Source organism: Podarcis vaucheri, assembly GCF_965113315.1.
Source record: "Podarcis vaucheri genome assembly, chromosome: 3".
NCBI lineage: Eukaryota > Metazoa > Chordata > Lepidosauria > Squamata > Lacertidae > Podarcis > Podarcis vaucheri.
In genome coordinates, this window is record NC_138761.1 from 125,601,165 (window position 1) to 125,624,436 (window position 23,272).

The 23,272-nt window shown below is 44.6% G+C and overlaps 1 protein-coding gene and 1 long non-coding RNA gene across 5 annotated transcripts in view; one reads left to right on the forward strand and one right to left on the reverse strand.

Moving 5' to 3' along the window:
* The window catches only part of B3GNT2 (UDP-GlcNAc:betaGal beta-1,3-N-acetylglucosaminyltransferase 2), a 50,855-nt gene that overhangs the window by 3,829 nt on the left and 23,754 nt on the right, over positions 1-23,272 (forward strand). For 2 of the 4 annotated variants that reach the window (XM_082216468.1, XM_082216467.1), the window contains exon 2: positions 11,638-11,728. The gene's annotated coding sequence lies outside the window, so the exon portion shown is untranslated. Of the gene's footprint in view, positions 1-11,637; positions 11,729-22,562; positions 22,933-23,272 lie in introns of those variants that run through there. The other 2 variants (XM_082216469.1, XM_082216465.1) reach the window with 2 other exon arrangements.
* Positions 6,740-23,272, reverse strand: part of LOC309528851 — a 29,739-nt gene continuing 13,206 nt past the window's right edge. The window contains exons 4-6 of the long non-coding RNA XR_014217918.1: positions 17,350-17,507; positions 7,184-7,345; positions 6,740-7,078 (exon numbers count right to left, since the gene is read on the reverse strand). This is a non-coding gene — a long non-coding RNA (uncharacterized lncRNA). The remainder of the gene's footprint in view (positions 7,079-7,183; positions 7,346-17,349; positions 17,508-23,272) is intronic.

The window sequence follows — 23,272 nt, forward strand, 5'->3', positions numbered from 1 at the left end:
TTCCGTGTGCTGGTGCTGGCTCGCCAGAGCAGCTTCGTCACGCTGGCCACATGACCCGGAAGTGTCTGCGGACAGCGCTGGCCCCCGGCCTCTTAAGCGAGATGGGCGCGCAACCCCAGAGTCGGTCACCACTGGCCCGTACAGGCAGAGGTACCTTTACCTTTACCTTTAAGCTACTGAAGGTAATGGGGCTTAATATATGTCCAGCTGTCCTTTGTCAACAACAATTTGTCACTGTTTTTTGTGTTGAATATATGCTATATGGTAATTTATGGACTTAATGGATCTCTAAAGCCATTTGCACATAACAAAATATGTACATCATAGGAGCCTACACAACACAAAACAATGTTGCTGCATATAGGCTTTATTTTATTTGTTTTTTATCTTATATTTTGGAAATGTACATCCAGTTGTTTTTTCCTTTAATTTTTTGGGGGGACCCCAAGAGATTGGGGCCCTAATCTATAGCTTATTTAGCTTATACATAAATCCAGCACTGACCACAATACCTGGAGATAGGCAATCAAATTGTGCATCCATAGCAGTGACCACAGGAGAAATGACCCCTGGTAGGAGAGAAGAAACATCATAGTCCCAGTGGGACGCCTTCATCTGTCCCAGCTGCAACAAAACAGGTCTCTCCCACATTGCTCTCTACAGCACTCACTAAAATCATCCAACAGCTTGACCCAACCCCAAAAAAGTACACTCCTCCATTGTCTCCCCAGACAGACAGATTCCAACCTCAGTACAGTCCAGCCTCAAAATGCAGGAAATTTTGGTCCTGACACACTTCCTCCTCCTCCCCATTCTGCCTCCAGTTCTCCATCTCTGCATTTACTGCAGCACTACAAATGCATACCACACCTTTAATGTTTAAATGCAGAATAGTTTGTTGTTGTTTTTTAAAGCTGCTGTTCCTGCCATTGCTACTATAATAAACACCGCTTACAGGAGATATTTTAAGACTGGGAGAAAGTCAAAAGATGGATGGAAGATTGGCATGATGTTTATTGGACAAATGGCTAAACAAATTAGTACCTGTACTGGATCTGGGAGTTCAGAAAGTGGAGGCTTGTTCGGCCTGCTTCAGTTCCCTCTGAGAAATCTGCATGCAAAAAGAAGCATTCTGTTCACTATGGTGGTCAGATGTAATACAATTCTGGCAAGACAGAGGCCTGTGGATGATTGGTTATGCTATATGAGAAATATGTCAGTTTCCTGTTCTGGATGAAGCTACCTTCCGTCTGCAGGAGCATGTTTGTAGTCTGGGAGGTTTCTTTGATCCATCATTGTCATGGAGGTTCAAATGACTAGGAATGCTTTTTACCAGCTTCCAGCCATGTGCCAAGTCCAACCATTTTTGGATAGGGATATTTTAGCTACAGTGGATGATGCACTGGTGGCCTCAAGACTGGATTATTGCATTTTATGTGGAGCTCCCCTTTATGGTTGGTCCAAGAAAGCAGCAGGCAAGTGCAGAAGGAGGTAGCATGACTTCTAGCTACTTCTGTTTTCCGACAGTACTGCCCATTATGCTACTGGGCCACATTTAATATTTTGCCACTAGTTTATAAAACCATAAATAACTTGATCTGAGGAATGACCGCCTTCCCTACATTTCTGTCCTGCCACTGTGGTCATCTGTAGGAACCCTCATGGTACTGCATTGCATCAGAGAATCATTCTGTGGCTATACCGGTTAGGTCAGCAGTGGGGATTCTTTATCTTTAACCAGATATTTATCTCCCCTCCACCCTGCAGGCCAACTTTGACAGTTGGGTTGAGACCTGTCAGAGTTGCCCCATGGGGCTGGAAGTGACCAAACAAGACTGAACTCCCCACACATCAGCTGATGCACAGAGAGCTCAGTCCTGCTTTCTGCAGGGATCAGCTGTGTGAGCCACAAATCTATCTCTGCCTGCGCCACACCTGACATCACATATGATGTGCGCACTAGATTTAAGCCTCCTAAGTATTGCTCAAAGGGACGCAGGTGGCGCTGTGGGTTAAACCACAGAGCCTAGGACTTGCCGATCAGAAGGTTGGCGGCTCGAATCCCCGCAATGGGGTGAGCTCCTGTTGCTCGGTCCCTGCTCCTGCCAACCTAGCAGTTTGAAAGCACATCAAAGTGCAAGTAGATAAATAGGTACCGCTCCGACGGGAAGGTAAATGGTGTCTTTCCGTGCGCTGCTCTGGTTCGCCAGAAGCGGCTTAGTCATGTTGGCCACATGACCCGGAAGCTGTACTCCGGCTCCCTCAGCCAATAAAGTGAGATGAGCGCCGCAACCCCAGAGTTGGCCACGACTGGACCTAATGGACCCTTTACCTTTAAGTATTGCTAACAGCTGAGCTAAAGAAGGACTTCTTCTTTTTCATATGTATGGGGTAGGGAGAAAATGCAGTATGTCAAGTAGTGCTAGAGTGATGGAAAAGTTGCACTTGGCCAAATGTGCTAATGTTCACTTCAGAGGCACAAGCTGAGAAAGGCAGGAAAAGGCAGCAAAGACACTTTTGCCAGAATAGTTGCCTGTTCTTGCCTCCTGGTTGGCTGGGGACTGGAGCTAGTAAAGGAAAGTATTTGTCTTCTGAGCAAATATTGTTGAGCGAGAACTTATTATGAATGGTGGCAGATATGTGAGACGGTTGGCTGGGAGCATCTTCTGTGATCCTCAGAGTGCCCTTTCCTGAACTGATCATCCATTGATAGAGCTCTTCTCTGACATTTTCTGGTGCCGCTCTGTTTTACATTATAGTGAAACCAGGGTGTTCTGTCTTATGACAGACCCTGGGCATTTTATAATCCTAATTGAATAACATTAATGTAATTAAAATAGCACAAACAGGATGTTCTTGTTCATTCAGTACAGTGGATCTGGTTCTTTGTAGAAGATTTCACTTTTCAAAGCTTTTTCTGTCATGACAGCTTTGTCATGAAGGAACAGGTTTTCAGTTGTATTTCTGCCTGATCTGTCTTTTTGTGCATGCAAAATCCCAACTTTTCGGCCAAGAATGCAGCTTACTCCACTGTATTTTGCTACATCTTTTCTTTTGCAACAGTCAAAAAGGTCAACTGAATCTACAGCATTTTTTGTCAAGAGACAAATTCAGTAGAACCATGAGGTCAAATGGTGTTAGAGCTAAGCTGGAAAGACCCCTTCCTTTAGCTCAAGGCAGAGAAATGGGGTGGCGAATTGGGCCATTTTTTGCAGCAAGAAGTGAAACTACCCTAAACCATTTCAAAGGGTACTTCAAGATATAGTGCCATTCCATTGTACCCAGCCACTCCCACACCACCCCCAGAGTTCTCTCTCTTTTTGCTCTGTAGAGATGAATGGGGACATCATTCTTAGCCAATGAAACTGTACCAGGTTAATCCAAACTGGTTTGGCCCACCCCTACTGTAAATACAAACTTAAACAAAGATTTTACTATTGAACAAAAGACATAATTTTATCATATGCTTGAAGAAAGCACCCCTTTTTGTTGTGATTAATAACTGGGAGGGGAGAATAGTTTTTCCCAATGGTGGTTTGAATAAGTGCCTGAAATATGATTTAATGCAAGTTACCATTTGCATAGAGCCCACAGCATCACTGATGTCACAGCTCCTCTTCTCCCCAATGTTTACACCATGTTCAGATAGAAACACCGGAGCTCAGTCTGCTAAGAGGCGTTTGCATGTCATAGGAAATGCCCATAGTTCAAGGCACAATGTGAAGAAGGTGGTTTAAAACTATGGCCACAGCTAGTTTTACTTTGGGAAGGGATTAATCAGTAGTGGGTCAACATTGCACCGCACTCTGCCCTCCCAACAGAAGATAGCTGGCCCCAGATGTTGCTCTGTAAAGGTATACCTTTTGTCTCTGGGATAGCAACCATATAAAAGGTAAAGGTACCCCTGCCCATACGGGCCAGTCGTGTCCGACTCTAGGGTTGCGCGCTCATCGCGCTCAAGAGGCCAGGAGCCAGCGCTGTCCGAAGACACTTCCGGGTCACGTGGCCAGCGTGACTAAGCTGCATCTGGCGAGCCAGCACCAGCGCAGCACACGGAAACGCCGTTTACCTTCCCGCTATAAAGCGGTACCTATTTATCTACTTGCACTTAGGGGTGCTTTCAAACTGCTAGGTGGGCAGGAGCTGGGACTGAACAACGGGAGCTCACCCCGCCGCGGGGATTCGAACCGCCGACCTTACGATCAGCAAGTCCTAGGCACTGAGGTTTTACCCACAGCGCCACCCGCGTCCCAGCAACCATATAGTACCTGGGTAATACAGGGATGCGGGTGGCGCTGTGGGTTAAACCACAGAGCCTAGGGCTTGCCGATCAGAAGATGAGAAGGGTGAGCTCCCGTTGCTCGGTTCCTGCTCCTGCTAACCTAGCAGTTCAAAAGCACGAAGTGCAAGTAGATAAATAGCTCCAGCAGGAAGGTAAACAGTGTTTCCATGCGCTGCTCTGGTTTGCCAGAAGTGGCTTAGTCATGCTGGCCACATGACCCAGAAGCTGTACGCTGGCTCCCTCGGCCAATAAAGCGAGATGAGCGCTGCAACCCCAGAGTCGTCCGCGACTGGATCTAATGCTTAGGGTAGCCATTTTTATGTTGTGGACAGAGGAGACCTTCCTCTTGCAGAAATGCAGTGAGCACAGCTGTTTCTGGCACTGGAGATGCAGTGGTAGATCCTTGCCTGCCCGTTTAAGGCACAGAGTCTTGGCTTGTAAAATGGCAGGGGGACCACTATTTGAGTGTCATGGCAAATGACTCATACATACTACATTGGGAGACGTTTGCATTTGTCCTATATTGAAAGACAGGTCACTTATAGGATGTGGGCCCTTTTGGTGGATATGAAGAATTGCAGATAGTGGCTGAGCTCTGCAGAATGCTAGTTTTTCCACGACCTTGCCATCCAGCAATACTTTCAATCAGGGCTGGCTCAAGACATTTTGGCAACTGAGCTAGACCCCAAAATGGTGTCTCTCCTCCTTGCCAGGGAAGAAGGGGTAAGGGAAGAACAGGAACAAATGGGGAAGAAAAATCAATATTGGGATCTTCTGCCCTGGTGGATCCTGCTGCCTGAGGTGGTCACCTCACCTTGCCTGATGGGAGGGCCGGCCCTACTTTAACATTCCTTGGGAGCATACAGAAGCTCTAGGGGAAAGACTGTGACAGATTGGGAAGGATGGTGAAAACATGCTGATAGCAACTCCATAAAAATGAACGTGGCCCTCTTTTTTAGCACTGAACAAATAAGTATTACCCTTATGTATCTGAGCTAGCTCACCCCCTCTCCGCTGACCTTTTTGCATAGAAGCAGAGGCTATTGCTCAAATGCCTTGAACTACATAGATGTGTCTACACTGATTTATTTAAAGTTTCACATCAGAGTGCTGAGTTCTTTCACAAATGAATACTGAAAATATGTGACTGCAACCCCTGGGAAAGGTTGCCTGCCATTCTTCCTATATCGTCAAGGACTGTGTACACACTAAAGCTTTAAAACACATTCCAAGCACATTCTTTCCCTCAAGGAATTCTGGCCACTAAAGTTTGCCTGTCACAGAGTTACAATCCTCAGCAATCCTTAACAAACTAGAAGGCCCAGAATCCTTTGAGGGAAAGAATGTGCTTGGAATATGCTTTAGAGGTGTTGTGTATACCCAGCCCTTGACAATGTACAAAGAATGGCAGGCATGCTTTCTCAAGTGTTGCAGTTGCATAGTTTTCAGTATTCACTTTGGAAATCAGGAGAGCTGGGTCTGCTTCCATCCCTGCCCTGATAAATGTCCCAAATGACCTTTGGCAATGCTTTCTTCTTACATAAGAGGAAAACAACGCATACCTGCTCCCAGGCCGCTTAATGCATGGATACTAATGCAGTACTGTGTGTTGATGATGTCTCTTTCTTCTTATTGCTGTAACAAAGTGCAATAATCTTGTTAATGTTATGATTCTTTAGCCTTTGGTAAAGGAAGATTTGCACAGCAGTTGGTTTGGGGTGGGGGCTGCCAAGTCAGCATTGCACTGGTACCTTGGTTCTTAAACTTAAATCATTCTGCAAGTCTGTTCCAAAACCAAAGTGTTCCAAAACCAAGGCACATTTTCCCATAGAAAGTAATGCAAAATGGATTAATTCATTCCAGACTTTTAAAAACAACCCCTAAAACAGCAATTTAACATGAATTTTACTATCCAACAAGACCATTGATCCATCAAATCAAAGCAATAACCAATGTACTGTGCTATAAAATAAATAAGACAGTATTGTAGATGATAAAATTTTTTAAAAGAAATCTTACCTGCACTGATGATAGTCATTGTTTAGATGGGGGGCTTTTATTCATTTCCACAGTCTCACAATCAATCACAAGGGGCTCGTCTTATACACGGGTAGTGCTGAGGGGTGTTTTCTTAATTTGGAGTCCCCAAAATTATACATGGGGGCGTCTTATGCACGAAAAAATATGGCAATAATGATTTGCCTATCTCAATATTTTTACATATGAACTGGATTCCACTCTTGACTTTAGTAGTAGATAGGTAGCCATGTTGGTCTGCCATAGTCAAAATAAAAAAAATTCCTTCCAGTAGCACCTTAAAGACCAACTAAGTTAGTTCTTGGTATGAGCTTTCGTGTGCATGCACACTTGAAGTGTGCATGCACACGAAAGCTCATACCAAGAACTAACTTAGTTGGTCTTTAAGGTGCTACTGGAAGGAATTTTTTTTATTTTGACTCTTGACTTTGAAAGGGAACTTAGAAGGGTATCTCACAAAAGATAAGAAATAGGCCAGACATTCTCTGTTCTTCCCTTCTGAATTCAGCTTCTCTGGCTTCAAGATGATGATCCATGTTCCAAGGTGTAGCCAGATAGCAACTGCTGAACCTCGCTTGACAAGTTTCCATGACTTCTGCGTAATGTTTTTCTCCCCAGAGTGAGACACGCATTGCCTGGAGAGATAGCATGACAGGATTGTAGCTTTAAAATGAATGTGTTCAAATTCCCCATCCACCAGTCACTTCTCTGTATAGCCTTGGGGAATTCACTTAACTTCTTTCTGTTTTATTTCCTTACCTGTGAAAGAGAGATGGGTAAGCACAGTACTACCACTGGGGAGCCAGTTAATAGCTTTAACAGGTTTACGAGACACAAGCCCTCAGCCAAAAAGACCCTACTTACTTCAAATTAGGGGGATCCTTTCAGGATATATGGGTCCTTTGTGGCTGTTATCTTGAGGTGAACACCACACTTCTCTGCTTATGAAAACAGAAACTACTCAGGAATGAGTAACGGTTCATTTGGTGCCTCCTATCTCTTCTTTTTCTTCTTCATTTCAGTTTCCTTAGCCAGGGCCAGATTATATGATGTGTGACAGTGGGGCACACAAGGTTCACAGAGAGAGAACAGTGAGAGCACATTCTAGCAAAAGAATCTGATCATTGGAAACTAAAAAAGGGATGTGTAGTAATAATAATAAAAAAGTGGCATGATTTGTGCACTTAGAGAGTGACAAAGGATCCTTGATTGTATGTGTAAAACAAAAGCATTCCTTGTTGCATTCCATTTGCATTTAACATTTTTATTATTAGAGTCAATTTTAAAAACTAATTTATATACCACTTGATTATAACAAAAAACTAAGTGGTTTATGAAAATGTTAAATAAAGCATTAAAATTATCAGTGACAACAGTTAAAAACAGGTATTTAAAAACATTATTAAAATCAACAGTAGCTAAAAAGAGATAAAACACACATTATTTCTACATGTCTGGATAGGCTTGTCTGAACAAAAATGTTTTAAGAAGGTTCCAAAAATAGAACATTGCACTAACTGAGTCTTGAAGACACCAGGACATGAACTACTGTGGCCAAGGTTTCCCTGTCCAGGAATGGCTGTAATGGTTACACCAGTCTCATCTTCTAAAAGGCACTTCTAGACACTAAGACTACCTGGGCCTCTAGTGACAATACTGGATCTAAAAGCACTCCCAAATTGCGGTCCTGTTTCTTCAGGAGAAGTGCAACCCCTGGCCAGGGCTGGCAATTGACCAATTTCTGGAAAACAGGAACTTTGATCTTATATTTGTTCTTATTTTGTTTGGGGGTACCTGTTTAGCATTTTAAATACAGACCATAGGTCTGCAGAGGTGTATGGGGTGGTAGGGAAGGGGTAGGACCTCTGGTGGAAGACATGTCCTGCTCCTTCTGCGGTAGTTTGTCCACCTTTAGTCCCCAACCTGTACTCAGCTCCCGTCTGTGGTTCCTAGAAGCTGTCAGCATGCAACAGCAACCACACCCCATGAACCGGCCAGCTAAACTAGGTGAGGGTAGCCGATGGGTCTTAAACCCTCAATGAATTAGGGACTTTCTCTGCATACAAAGACAGGCTGCGGCAGATTGAGTAGATGAGACCAAAAGTGGGTCTAAAGGCCAAGAAGGCAGTTTCTGCATGTGGTGTAGAGGGAAATGAGGGGCAGATGGGGCTCATCAGCCAGGGAAGGTACCCCATCTAAATGAAGGAAAACTCTGATCCTTAATCTCCACTGCCTTGTCAGATATCTTTGGGAGAAGACTAAGGAGTAAATCCTAATATCTAGAGTGGAGTCCCTAAGCTGCCTGGATGGTGCCTTGTATGCCTTGTTCCAGTAACTCTTGCAACCCAACTGGTCCCAAATGTATTGCTCTGCTTTCCTTTGGACATCAGTGAGACTGAGGGGGGAGGTCTTGTCGTCTTGGCAGCCCAGGACTTCCATACACCAGTGGCGTAGTTAGGGGGTGCGGGAGGGGCTGATCACCCCGGGCAACACTGGGCCTGCAGGGCACCCAAGCTGCCAGCTGGAGGGTGCCTGGGAGGAATACTCTTTACCTTGGCACTCAGGTCTGTTCATCTTTCTGTTCTTGCATTGCACCAGGGTGTTTTGTTTTGTCTTGGTTTTTTGATATTATGTCAAATAGGAATTAGTCAATGCCTTTCTTAATGGACTCATTAAATGAAGAGCCCTTTGACCATTTGTCTGAAATTTGGCAGATGTGCTTCATTGGGGGAGGGGGAGGAAAATGTCTGAAATTTTTGTTGCAGCTGGATGGAAAATTTGTGTTTCTCCCCTATATCTTATCATCTGATTGAAGGTTAGTGAAATACAAATGAGAATCCAGCACATGATTCTTCTTTTCCAGATCTTCTGACTACAATAAAGTGTTTCAGATACTAACCACCCATCAGTGTTTCTGGATTAAATGATATTTTTAACCAGGGCCTTGTGGCTTCCTCGGGCACTCCTTAATAATGCTATTACAGATAGTTCTTTCATTATGACCATCTTAGGAAAAGGGGGACTTACTTTTGTAAAAAGGGATCTACATCAGACTTTGCTAATCTTGAATTGTATCTTTCTACCATTGGAAGCATCTTGTGAGTGGAGTTCCATTCACAGGATGCTTCTGCTGATGAGAAGGAGTGAGGCAACACACAGTTTCCTTGTCCCTACAGCCCCTGAAAATGTGCTCAGTAAGGGGAGCTGCAAGCAGAGGGGAGAATCAGTGAAAACTGCCTCCCTTTTTCCGCCCATTTGTTAGAATGACATTTATTTCATCACAAAATTTTACCAGTTTTCATAATTCACAGTTGTTCCAATGATTTCAATTAGAGACTCTACTTCTACAGCCTGAAACATCTATACTTTCTGATATTGGTGACATTTATGAACATTTGATAACGGGATATTAAGCTTTCCATTCTGAAATGACTTATTCCAGAAATACCTGCACACAAATTACAGCTGCCAGCTGCTTTGTGAGTGCAGGGTAAAGGGGAAATATCTTGGAGGACGGGGGGAGGGGGAGTACCCATCATTAATTAGTATAAATATGGGTAACTATCAGCTTCTTGCCATCTATTTAACTTTATTCCTGCCTACTTCTTGATGTGAGATTAACACTGAACATTTTGTGGTTGAGTCAAACAATCAGTGGTGCCTCTGTTTAAACGGTATGAGCAGCTGTTTACTAGCTTAGGGGAAATGATTGTACAGTTCCAAAATCCATTAGCCTCAGTACTTGTTGCATTAAAATGTATTTAGCTGGACAACCATGTGTGACAAAGGTACACATATTCCTTGTGAGGTAGGTGAAGCTGAGAGCGAGAGGCAGCCACCACCCACATTATATAACCCTAGTCTGAATGTGTAAGAATTCAGACCTCTTCTGTGGAGAACAGCAGATCTGGGCCAGTTTCCTTCTGTTAACCAGGTAGCTTTAGGCACAGGTAGCCAACTGTGGGTGAGGGAGACTGTGGGCAAACAAAACCTTATTCAGTCAGCTCCAGGTTTATCATTAAACTTTTTATTAAAGGCTTCAAAATAAGCATGTAGAAGAACAAGAAGCAGCATGAAATTTAAAAATAAACAAGTGTTTTCTAGCTAACCTCACCCTGATATAGATTCTAAGCTAGGTTTGATAAGTTGAAAGTAGAGTCCCTTCAGGCGCCATGCAAACAAGTCATTGCAGGGTACCCTAGAAGGCATTCAAAGGGGTGACAAAAGCACCAGGGGAGATCTCATTGTGTGGAATTCAATGTAGCCCAAAGTGGGTATGCATGCATGCCTAAAACAAGGTTGCCACCCTCTCTTCTCCCTGCGTGACCCCCTTAACCTGTGCTAGGGGTTCCCCAAAACCCTACAGACAGATTTAGGGGGTGCAAGGGTGGAGTCCCATTGCACAAGTGGACCTCATTCTGTGTACACATCAGCTTAAATGAATCCTGCCCATTCTTTTTCTCTCTGGAGATTCAAGAAAAGGGCTGGCCAGGAAGAAATGAATTGATGAATCAGGGGAAAGCCAATTCTTCTTGGGACACCTGGGGTTCATCATGTACACAGAGGGGAATTGACCATTAACACTTGCCAACAACCAAGTAAGCTGATAGAGTACCGGTAGGTAAGAATGGTAACAGTCTCCTCTTGGTCCCTGTCTGATGAGATTAACTAAGAATAAACACTTGTGTTTATTGGGTGGGGTGGGGGGATGCTCAAGATGTGTCTTGTTCATTATAACGGAGTAGAAAGTTTCTGGACTGAGACAGAATTTCTTAAAGTAAAGAAAGTCTGACCTGGTGTATATATTTGAGGCCTGGGAGTCCCAGTAGCCAAGTCACCAGTTCCCTGCAAGTTTGGATCAGTAGAGGGGATGGCATGAAGCTGGTGTCCCGTTCTATTTTTCTGATCACTGCCACTAACTATGCCATACCTTCTCCTCCCAGAAATAACAGCAGGATATTCATACTCCCCTCACACCTACCCCCACCATGCTTACTCCAACATATCCTGCCATGCTCATCACACCACAATTAATTGCTTCTCAGTTCTCCACATCCTCTGCCACTGAGGAGTGACCCATTCACTCCAGGATCACAGATTAACATCCACAAACAAATATGTTCCCAAAACCAAAGAAAGATTTTTCCACACAACAGGGCCACTACCCTGTATCACTATATCATATGAACTATGGATGCAAATTCTGCATTACAGTCCCAGCATCTAGCAGACTGCATCATGCCTTTTTGAAAAAGCCTCCAGGACATCCAATACCCTCAATATATATACTTACTTTTAAATTAATATTTCAATATTAGGTCCAAGGAGACTGAACAAATTGAAGTGAAAACTACCGTCCGCTGTTGTCGACACATTTGAATTCTCTGCTTCGCTCCTCTCTTATTTCTTGTAAGTTACATTTTGTCTTATATATACATTAATGGTTTTTAATGGTGGTGAAAATATGGGCCATTAGCCAAAATAATACTCATTGAAATATGAATTTGTTCAAAAGTGACTGGCAAAATATTTTTTAAAACTGCACATATCTTTTTTATACTTTACTGTATAAAACTTTTATACTTTTAGAAAACCATGTAAAAATGGAGTTTCCCCCCATTATGAACATTTCTCCACCCACCCATGTTTATTATTCTTGTGGTTGCCTAGAAACTTCTATGTGCAACTGAAATTGCAAAGAAATTATAATAGTGAGTTGATGACTACTTGAGAGTGAAAGTATACATTGCTTTATATTAAGATGAAACCTTATTCAACTTTAGTGCCTGACAGACGTCTAGAAAGCAGGAATACTGGAGTTAATTGTTTAACAGTAGACACGACAACTTGTTATATGTCCCCATGGATTGTTATAAATTGTTTCTTTCAACAAAAAGCTCTTACCCTGGGAGGGACATGGAGAATGATAGTCATGTGACCATCCCAAGATGTGGTTAGCTTCCCTCTTCCCAAATATGTTCATTTGGATTCCAGATTTTTTCACTGCTCTCCCTGTGAGCAATGTTTCCTTTGGTCTTTTATTGGAAGAACTGTACTCTCAAGGACAGACCTATCACATGCATGTAGTGTTATATTTATTGTGATTTATTTAAAATATCTTCACCCCACCTCAGCTCAAAAAGGGTTCCAGAGCAGCTTACAAAGATAAAATACAAGAACATATCTGACATTGTGCTGATAATCTAAGATACAACGCAAAAGAAGGCATTGAGAGGGAGGGGAAAAGAAACACTCAGCCACTAGACCTCAGTGAACAAAGTTCTTATAATGACCAGCTGGAAAGGAGCAGTTCAAGAAAAGGAGGAGCCAAAAGTTGCTCATCTCCCACTGAGGGTGTAGCAACACTTGCTTTCTTGCAGCTTGATGGTATGAAATGACTGCTGCCAGATGACAGTGGATGAGGAAGGAACATGATGCAGGTGGTTTAAAGAGATTGCTAAATCCCTTTAGGGTGTGGGGAAATGTTACAGTATTGTTTTCTTAAGTGATCCAGATCCTTTGTCTTCAGTATACTGTATAGTGTACAAAGGTCTCTATTACAGATTTTTGCTTCTAGCTGTTCCAGGCTCTATTCCCAAACATACCTGGACTGCAATGTCACATGTGTGACAGAGAGAGTGCATGGGCAATAAACATATGATAACGGTGCATTGCAAAGTGGACCCAGATTGGTCATGCTTGTGGAAAGTAAAACATTAATGCACACAGGGAAGAAGATTTAAGAGGTTTTCTGGTGCCTTGTATAGCAAGTTGAAGTGTGACATAACCATCAACTCTTTGATTCTATTATTCATGCCATTGCGTGTAATATTTATAGACCAATCAAAGTCAATTAAATCCCATTTGGGGAGAAAGCAGAGGGTTATGCATGGGCTTCTATCACAGTTTCTTCCTAAAGTTTGAAACACATGGTTGTCTTTCTTACAAGATGACTGTAATATTTGATTAGCTTTCCCTGGTGGAAGGCTTACTCTGCGAGGTGGCATCAGCAGAATCCAGGCAAGCCCTCTCACTCTCAGTTTCTATGGCTGTTCCAGATTTGTGTTGCTGCAGAATTGACTCCGTATATGTGCCAACGAAGTACTCAAGAGTCTTGTCAAAGAAAGGACTCAGATTGTGGTCTTGTAAGCGTCCATCACTGATTTAGGTTAAAACTGAATGCTGAAGGCTTTTTGGGTTGCTGAGAAAATAATCATTTCTGAGGGGAACGAAAGGAAGCAAAAAGTGAAGAGAATGCCTAAGCTTTCTTACAACCCAACGTCACAGGGACATGCCTGGGGCAGGCAGTATTGCTGAATCGAGCTCTGTGTCCTTCAGTCATGTTAATCCTTTTGGCTGAGACATTACATAACCATTCCCTTCCATATTTCTGTCCTGTCTGGCCTTTCAGCAGCCTTGGCTTCACATTGGCTTCACATTATGAACATATCCCAGGCTGAATCTGGTGGTGGTGGCTTTCATGCTAAATAAATAGCTTGTAAGCCAAATTATGTTGTGTAGTCAAGAAGAAATTCACCTTTTCTTATGAGCATTTATTGGGGGAAGTCACTGAAAGCTAGGACTATAATTTTCTCAGTTATGTACTATGAAATTTGGAACGCTACAAAACCCAGAAGCTTTAAAAGAACAGAAAGCAAGGCAAACTTACCACAATAACAAAGGAGGTACTGGGGTGGGGGAATCCATTGGAATCCAGTAAGATCTTATTTTGACATGGGTAAATAAGGCAAATTTGTTTGTTTGCAGATGTGGGTATTGTAAGCAATATATAACGTGTGTTCTCAGCTTCAACTGGAGAAAGACTAGGTTCTGAGAGTCCTGTGGGCAGTTTGAAAGAGTGATCACATCTTATGGTGAATATAGTCATCCCACCTTTTCTACTAGTTAACAGGTTTTGCAGGTTTTTGTATCTTTTCATTTCTAAATATCTCTCCCACAAGTTGTAACCATGAGCGACTCATAATAGAACATAACCCTAGAACCACTTCTGAATAAGAAGATGAGTAGCTCTGCTGAATCAGATCTAAGGACCACCAAGTCCAGCATTCTGTTTCAAGCTGTGGCCTTCCAGATGCCTTTGGGAAGCCCACAAGCAGGACATGAAGGCAAGAATTCAAGTAGGCATCAAGAATCTGGTGTTGAGGAATGCTAGGCTCCACCTGCCATGCAAGGGAATAATTGAGAAGGCCTTGCATATACACATAAGAACTTTGCTTTAGAACTGAGTAAGCCACAAGCAGCCTGCAGGGATCTGGCATAAAGAGAAAGCTGTAGGACAGACCTGAAACAGGTCTGATTCCCATTGCTTCACATTCTGTCATATAATTCTTAGCTATATGCACATATATATGTGAAAGTAATCACTAGGAAGCAAGCAGCTACTATAGCAAACAGTTATTTTTCCTGAACTCATTCCAGCATTTGGACCCTGGCCTGTTCCAGCAAGTGGTCAGTTTTGCTTGCACATGCAAGACTGCTAGTTGCAGTGTCTAATGCTGATGCTTTTTTATATACAGATAGAAAATGAAACATGCATTCTAAAAAAAAGTTGCATTCTGCAAGCATATATAAAAGTGCCCAAGTTTGCCTTTTAGATATAAAAGGCATTTTAAAACATGTTTACAAAGAGATCAGTCCCACTGTTGTCAAATGGTCCCCCCCCCTAGCATTGGGAGCCACTTTCACTGAGGTTCCATTATAGAACATGTGTAAGTGGGGATTCCCCCATTCTACCCACCACCACACCCCATTCCACCTTTTTTAGTGCAGAAAAAATGGAGAGATTTGGTGCAGGAAAAAAGAGGATTTGCAGATATGCTGAAAGCATGGGTGACATGAAGAGGGAGAGAAAGAGAGAAGAAGGGCACCCCACAGCACCCCTGACCAATTGTTGTCACCCAAGGGTGCCGAGGCACACAGGTTGAAAACCTCTGGTTTAGACAGATAAACAAGCATGTATCTAGTTATGATGAAGACTGTGTAATTCTTTTTTATACTTTAAAAAGAGGGATCCTCCTACTCTGAAGCATGATTATTTCCTTTTAACAAATGAAAACACTCCCCTTATAATATTTGTATCTGTGCATTACATGAGAAAAGAGACTGCCATTTCCAAGGTAATAGAAGGACATGATACAAATGTGAGGGATAAATAATTACTTGGGCACATCAGGAAATAAAAATTAGCTGCCTCATCACACACTAGTGCTTCTCATCCCATTTCAGCAAATAATAGCACCACACTGCAAGGATCAATATTACAAGCTATACAATGTAAACACCATCAAATCAAAGGAAAAGTACCCCTTCCTTTTTTTTAAGTCCATAAGCAACAGAGTGAAGGTGAAATTTGCAGTGATTTGCTTACTGAATACAATAAGGTGAGGCTTGATCTGGCAAGCAATAGTTCCTACTCAGTTATTTCCCAAGAGAGAAGCATTCAAGGGCTTTCACCTCAACTTTTATCTTATCGTACATAATCAGTCTTATCTTTCAAGTCTACTTCTCATGTTACTTTTTCCGGTACAGAGACAATCTGATGTTGCAAAAAGTCTGTATCTTGTACTGTCTGATTTAATTTCACCACTATTCTGCAGAATTCAGCTTCCTGAGAATCTCAGCTTTCATTTGAAATAAAGCATGTTTCTTGCCCTTACCTTGATGATGATATGCTTGAAAGTGCATCTGCTTGGTCAGATGTCAGAAGTCCATTAAAATGCTAAATAACATCTCCAGTGATTGGGGGAGTGGGGAAAGTGTGCAGGGCTTTTGTGCCCTGCATATGTCCTTGCCCTCGATGCTTAAAAAGGCACATACTGAATTTACAGTAATATACAAACCATACTACCCTGAACACCTGATCTCGTCTGATCTCGGAAGCTAAGCAGGGTCAGGCCTGGTTAGTACCTGGATGGGAGACCGCCTGGGAATACCGGGTGCCGTAGTAATATACAAATTGATTTACAGTTAATCCATTGATTGCTTAATCAGTTAAAATATAAATGACTAATCAACTAAACATTCATCCCCAGGCGACACCATATCTAGACTATACTGCTTTGTAACCACTATTTTTGACACACAGGAAGTCAAAGAATAGATTTAGGACATTCTAGGAGAAACAGTTAGCAGCATACATGAACTAAAGAGCTGAAATTGGAGCGCAGCTTTATCCTTTTAGATACTAATACCACTGTTTCACAGGAACTATTTTTAAAAAGTGCCAGTTCTACACAGGGACCACTCAGGTGTAGTAGACTGTACTCTTGCATACTTGGTTTGTCAAAAGTAATGATCTTTGCTCTAATGAAGGTTGACATTGGGGAAAGTGCTATATAAATATTAAATAGGGATCACATTTAGAGACAGAATGGATTAGTATAATTACTGTGCAGTATTTCTCTTCCCTGGACTGGCCCCACCATTAAGCAGAGTGAGGCAGATGCTTGGATGGGGAGTTGGACGGGGTGAGATATGGAGGGGCAGCAAAGGGGAGGAAAATAGAACTGCATGTGCCACATTGCCTGCCCTGACCTCCCAAGCTAACATGCAAAATTTCATAATTTGGCTACCAGTCCAATTGGCGACCCTAGGGGACGCGGGTGGCGCTGTGGGTAAAACCTCAGTGCCTAGGACTTGCCGATCGCATGGTCGGCGGTTCGAATCCCCGCGGCGGGGTGAGCTCCCGTCTTTCGGTCCCAGCTCCTGCCCACCTAGCAGTTTGAAAGCACCCCTAAGTGCAAGTAGATAAATAGGTCCCGCTTTATAACGGGAAGGTAAACAGCATTTCCGTGTGCTCCGCTGGTGCTGGCTCGCCAGAGCAGCTTCGTCATGCTGGCCACGTGACCCAGAAGTGTCTTCGGACAGTGCTGGCTCCTGGCCTCTTAAGTGAGATGGGCGCACAACCCTAGAGTCGGACACGACTGACCCGTACGGGCAGGGGTACCTTTACCTTTACCAATTGGTTTCTTTATGTAGAATGTGAGAGGAGTAGCGTCTTATCCCTTTACCTCAGGCATCAAAGTGTCCTGGGCTGATTCTAGCCCTTCTCCAACCTCTGTTGTCCCTGCATCTTGAAAGATGGGTCAGAGAGAATGTTGTTTTGATCACTCCCAAATGATCTTGGTCTAGTCATTGAGCCAGTATTAGCTCCTTGAAACCATAGGGTCTATAACATAAATAGAGGAAGACTCATTATGATTACGTCAGGACAGAGATGAAAACCCACTTGCAGTCTTATTAAGTTGTGGCAAACAAATCATACTTTGCCACCACTGTCTGTTCAACATAGTCCTGCAGAGATCTTTCATGTAGTGAAGGGCCTCCTGGGTGCAGACCTGGCGAGAGATTACTAAATTTCTATACCGTCCTTGATCCGAGGATCACAGGGAGGTTTACAGTATAAACACAAAAATACATATTAAAAAACAAAACAATAATCCTCAAAGAATTAGTTAAGTAATTAGCAGATAAAGTCATTGCATCCATGCCTACTTTGATGCCATAGTTGTGACAGTGTGTGCCATATGGTCATGTCACAGCTTGTGAAACATGAAGATGTGTACCACCTACGTGGAGGGATAAGGTCTACTATTTGTCTTCCGGAGTCATGCCTATCTTAGCTGATGAAAACTGCCAGGGCTGGGTGTGTGAATCTTTGATGTCGTGAAAACCTTTTTTGAGGGGAGAATGATCCCTGCTATTTTTAAAGAGGCAGTAGTGAGACCCACGGTAAGAAGCTTAATTTAGACATTTGGTTTAAGAGATCTACCTCCCAGTTTTTAATGTTCCATTTTTGGTAAGCTGATGTGAGCAGGCAGTGTCAGGTGATACTAGCAGCCATAATTGCCCAAGTGGATGACTTATGCTGGAAATGGATGGACCTGTTGCCTGGGCTGGGATGCAGTGTTGTGGTAGCTCTGGTTCTTCTTGGAGAATCAGTTACAGAAGGTGCTGCTGAGGAATTTGTTTCATAGGCCTTTGACTTGTGGGGTGCCTCAGTTTTATTCTGTCCACCATATGTTTTAACCTCTACATGAAACCACAGAAAGTTATCTGCATGCATAAGTGAATTGTGTGTAAGTGAGGAGCACCCCACTGCATCTCCAACTCATGAAGAGACCTTCGCCAGAGCCCAAAGGGGACATCCCCTTCAGGCTCCAGGGAGGGCCTCCTTGTGAGCCGGAGGCACAGCAGGGCTTTGATAAGGCTCTTCAGGTCTCTCCCCCCACTTCGAGTTTTCTGGTACCATGTATATGTGTGGTTGCACATGACTTGAACACACGTGAGATGCCTGTACACTAATATTGATCCAGTGATCCAGTGTCGTAGGCTGCCAGTGCCCAGTTACCACACCCAATTCAAAGTGGTCATGAATTTTAAAGCCCCAAATAGTTTGGGGCAGGTTAAGTTCTACTCTAGAGGAACTGTTGAGATATTCACCTGCAGAAATCACTAGGAATGTTGAACAGAGCCTTCTCTGCAGTGATTCCCCCAATTATGGAACTTGATTCAGCATGAGATCAATTGCTCATAAAGAGGACAAATGAACCAGCAGAGACAGCAAGGAGGATGTAGTGGTACTTGTAACATGGAATGGTACCTTCAATTGCATGACAGCTTCAGTTACAGAAACTCCATGTCTATTCCAGTTTTCTGGCATTTAAAGGTAAAGGGACCCCTGACCATTAGGTCCAGTCTAAAGTATATCTGGATCCTAGCCCTTAGAAGCTTGTGAATGTCCCCAAGAAGAGGGAGACCAAAGCTTTTCTTATAAACTACACATGGCTTCTACTTATCTGAGGGGGGGGAATGCATTAAATTGATCTACATATACATTTCCCAACATTGTGCCCATGGGCACCACAGCATCCTCAGGTACATCCCTTGGCACCTGCCAGCACCCCTGCCTGGAGTTTGGCTTTGTTGTTGTTTTGTGGGGTGGCATTGCCTGTAGTTTTGGGTGGACTATTGCCTCCTTTTTACTATTTTATTTATTTTTGGAGTGTAAATAGCTGTTATGCTGGAGGGGCTGTTGCATGCAGGAGTGGTCTGAGTATCACTAGTTTATCTGGTGTGAATTGAGCACTTTGTGGTGCCCACAGCAGTTTCTTAGATTTCCAAATCTGCTCCCAGGCCCAAAAAGGTTGGGGACCCCGATTTACATTAAAGCAGAGCTTTCCAAACTGTGTGTCGTGACACGTTAGTGTGTTGGCTGCAGTGTGTCACACAAACGCTCCCCACACTCCTCCTGGGGCTGGAAAGGGATTACTAGTTTAACCTCTGGTTTCCTAGTAAAACTCAATTACTGTGTCACGAAATGATGCATGTCTAAAAAGTGTGTCACCAACATGAAAAGTTTGGAAAGCTCTGAATTAAATACAGATTTTTTTCCTAAGCTTAAAATACACACTTTTTACAACTATACTCTTGAGAACTTTGCACTCATCTACAAGTTTTAGCAGGATGATTAATATATACTGACATTAAACTGCATGGCATTAATTTAGAAATTTGATGACACATGAACTCTCTTACACACAAAAATATAGTGCTACAGTGTGAACTAAGAACTTGTTTACATTTTCCTGTATGACTTGTGTTGGGAAGGATGTTGTCACTGCAGTTCTATCCTAAGTGAGGTTACTTTAAAGTTGGAGTGCACAGAACTGAACCCTTAATTTTGTTGCACTCGGGTGAGAAAGGAGTAGATGAAAGTGCTGGAGGGGGCAAGGGGCTCCATACTTTTTAGATGAAAAATGGACTGGCAATAGAATCCTAGCTCTCCCATACACTTTGCTATTATATAAGATTCCACCTAAACATTCGGAAGAACTTCCTGACAGTAAGAGCTGTTCGACAGTGGAATTTGCTGCCAAGGAGTGTGGTGGAGTCTCCTACTTTGGAGGTCTTTAAGCAGAGGCTTGACAACCATATGTCAGGAGTGCTCTGATGGTGTTTCCTGCTTGGCAGGGGGCTGGACTCGATGGCCCTTGTGGTCTCTTCCAACTCTAGGATTCTATGATTCTATGATATGGCTCACTGATGCTTATAAAAGCAAAATGAGTCGGCTGCTATGGACATACAACCAACTCAAGCGAGTCTATTTTAAGTTTATACATAAATTGTTTGAATGTACAAACATACCACAATGCTCTCAAACGACACTGCTTTGTAACAGTTTAGCCTCAAATTTACATGAGAGTTGGATTGACCTTTGGAACCTGATGACTCTTACTCCTTTCCCCCAAAATAGCTTTCCCCTTCCATACCAAGGTCTGAATTCTTGTCCTGTTAATAGCAATTATTACATTGACTTTGGTAATGAAGTGACTATCAGAACTAGCAGATGTCTTGTAAAATTTAGACTGGCTGACAGCTGGAGACGATATGCAAGGATCCGTTTCCTTGTATTTGTGCTGAATTCTAATGAGAATTTACTACAGCAAACCCCTAGAGGAGATTCTGTTTTGGTGCACTAATTGCTTGTGTGTGTAATTATACCAAATGTAGATGAAAAACTGAAGCCCTAATTTGTCCTGATGATAGTGAAGGAAGAACAGAAAAGCAACAAAGCAATTGGGGGGCTTCCAGACAAATGAGTTACCGTAATTTTGGAATGAGTTCATGAACTTTTCATATGCTTTTCACAAGAGTCCACACAACATTGTGGGCATCAAAACGTTAGCCTGCATTTATTGATTTATTGATTTACACACACTTAATCCAGATTTCCCCTTAATGTAAAAAATCTAATAAGTAAAAATAACCCAGCCACCCATCCAATCACCCCCGGTAGAAGATTGTTAGTGTATTTTTTTGAGTTGGCCTTTTGTCACACATGATGTTTCAATAAGCAGCCTCCTATCACCACACCCGTAATGTCTATTTGCCCCTCACCTGAGCACAGTAGATGGTCACTCATCACACCAATTTCCTCCAACTGCTGTACGCTGAAAGTACATCTATAATCTATAATTCTGCCACCTCTGTACAACTCTTAAACAAACCTTATGCAAGTCAAGTAAATACCACTCTTTCACAAGATCTCAGTATTTAAAAAAACAACAGGAATGGATATTGCCTCATGCAAAAAACCACAAGCTTCCATTTTTCCTATTGTGAAGCAGAATAACTAAGGCTATTGTTATTTTTATTTATTAAATTTGTATACCACCCTCATCCAAAGATCTCGGGGCGGTTTACAACAGAAAAATACAAAAGAGCTAGTAAGATTTATTCTTGTGTGCTTCCTGGGATTATTTTTAAAGGTGCACCCAGGTGCAGAAATGCCTCTGTACATGCCCAGAATGGAAAGAGGGCTGGCAGACCTGTGATTGAGGAGCTGGCAGAAATATACAACCCAAACAGCCAAAACCCACCCACCGGGGAAGAGGGCTGAAGAAGCAGGGATGTGGTGGGGGCCAAGGCGCCAAACCCACGGGGGGCGGGAAGGATCTTTACGACCCGTTTACACGAAAGGCTCTTGTCTGCAACTGCAAACGCCCTCGTTGGCATCTCACCCGCGGGGTTTACAGCAGAAACCCTGCCAGGCGCCCCGGCGGCGTCCCGCACCTGCCAAGGTGCCTTCAAACCCCCACCCCGGCCCCCTCCGGCTACGTCGAGCTTCGCCCAGCGGCCAAGGGAAGTTTGAGCAAGCTTGTTTGTTCAGACGTGGCCGCGCTGGGCTTGTTTCCTCGTTAGATCCGCAGCTGCTGTTTGGCGGGAATTGCCAGCCTTGCGTTTTCCGACGGCGGCGCTTCGCCGCGCTCTTCTTCCCCCTTCGCCCCCCGCTCCCTCCTTTTCTGAACTTGGAGCGGGCGCGGGACTCTTTCGGGCTCCCTCTCCCCTTCCGCCTCCCCCCGCCAGGCCTGTCTCCGAGGGGCCGCCCAGGAGGTGGAGCTTGGCTCCTCTCGCTCGCTGGCTCGCTGCTCTCCCCGTTCGCCGTCTGTTTCCTCCGGTGGCAGCGGCAGCGTGGCCGCCTGAGGGGCTGCCTTGGCTTCCTGCGCGAGCGGGGCGAGAGGCTGGCGGGAAGCGGAGCAGCCTCGGAGGGCACCGGAGCAACAAGTGGCCGCGCCCTCGAAGCAGGTAGCCTCCTGGCCAGCATGTCCCCCGGCCCCCGGCGAGCTGGCGGGCCCGCGGCGCCGGTGCCGAAGCTGCTGCTGCTGCTGGGTTAGGCATTGTCCGCGCCGCGCTCTCTGTCGGAGCCGAGCGAGCGAGCGAGCGAGGGAGTGAGTCACTCGCGCGCCAAAGAGGGAGGAGGGAGGCCGGCGGAAGCGGCGTCGGCGGCGTCGCCCCCCGCCCTTTCCCGGACTTCAACTCTCCCTTCCCTTCTGCCGTCGGGGAGAGCCGAGGGAAGCCGCCGCCAGGCCTCCAGCACCGGCCTCGTTCCCGGCCAGAAGAGCGGAGGGAGCCGCACCTGGGGGCGGGGAGGCGCGCCATGGGAGCAGCCGCGGCGGGTTCGGGCGCCCCCGACGAGGCCATCGCCACCTGAAAAGCGATGGTGGCGGCTCCACCGACGACGGCACGAGTAGGAGCAGCAGCGGCGGCCCGGGCCATTGTCTGCCAAGGTAATGCGAGCCTCCATCGCCAAGGTGGGTGTTTGTGTGGAGCGAGGCGGGAAAGGCAGGACTGGACCCGCCGCAACAGCCCTCCTGCGGGGAGGGGGGAGAAGGGGAGGCTGCGCTTTCGGCCGGGCGTCGGAAGGGGTCACGCGCAAGGAGTTGGCGGACTTGGCGCCCTGGCTCCCCTTCCCAGCCCCAGGCTCCGCCGGGCGCCCTCAGCCGCCAGCCTGCTGCGGGTCTTTTGCTCCCTTTCCGCCCCGCTCCCCGGGCTTGGACGTGGAAAATTCTAGCTCAGCCTGTGGCTTCAAGAATGGGCGTTGAGGTCTACGAGGCAAACTGGGGAATTTCCTCTTCGGGCGTCCTCGGTGGC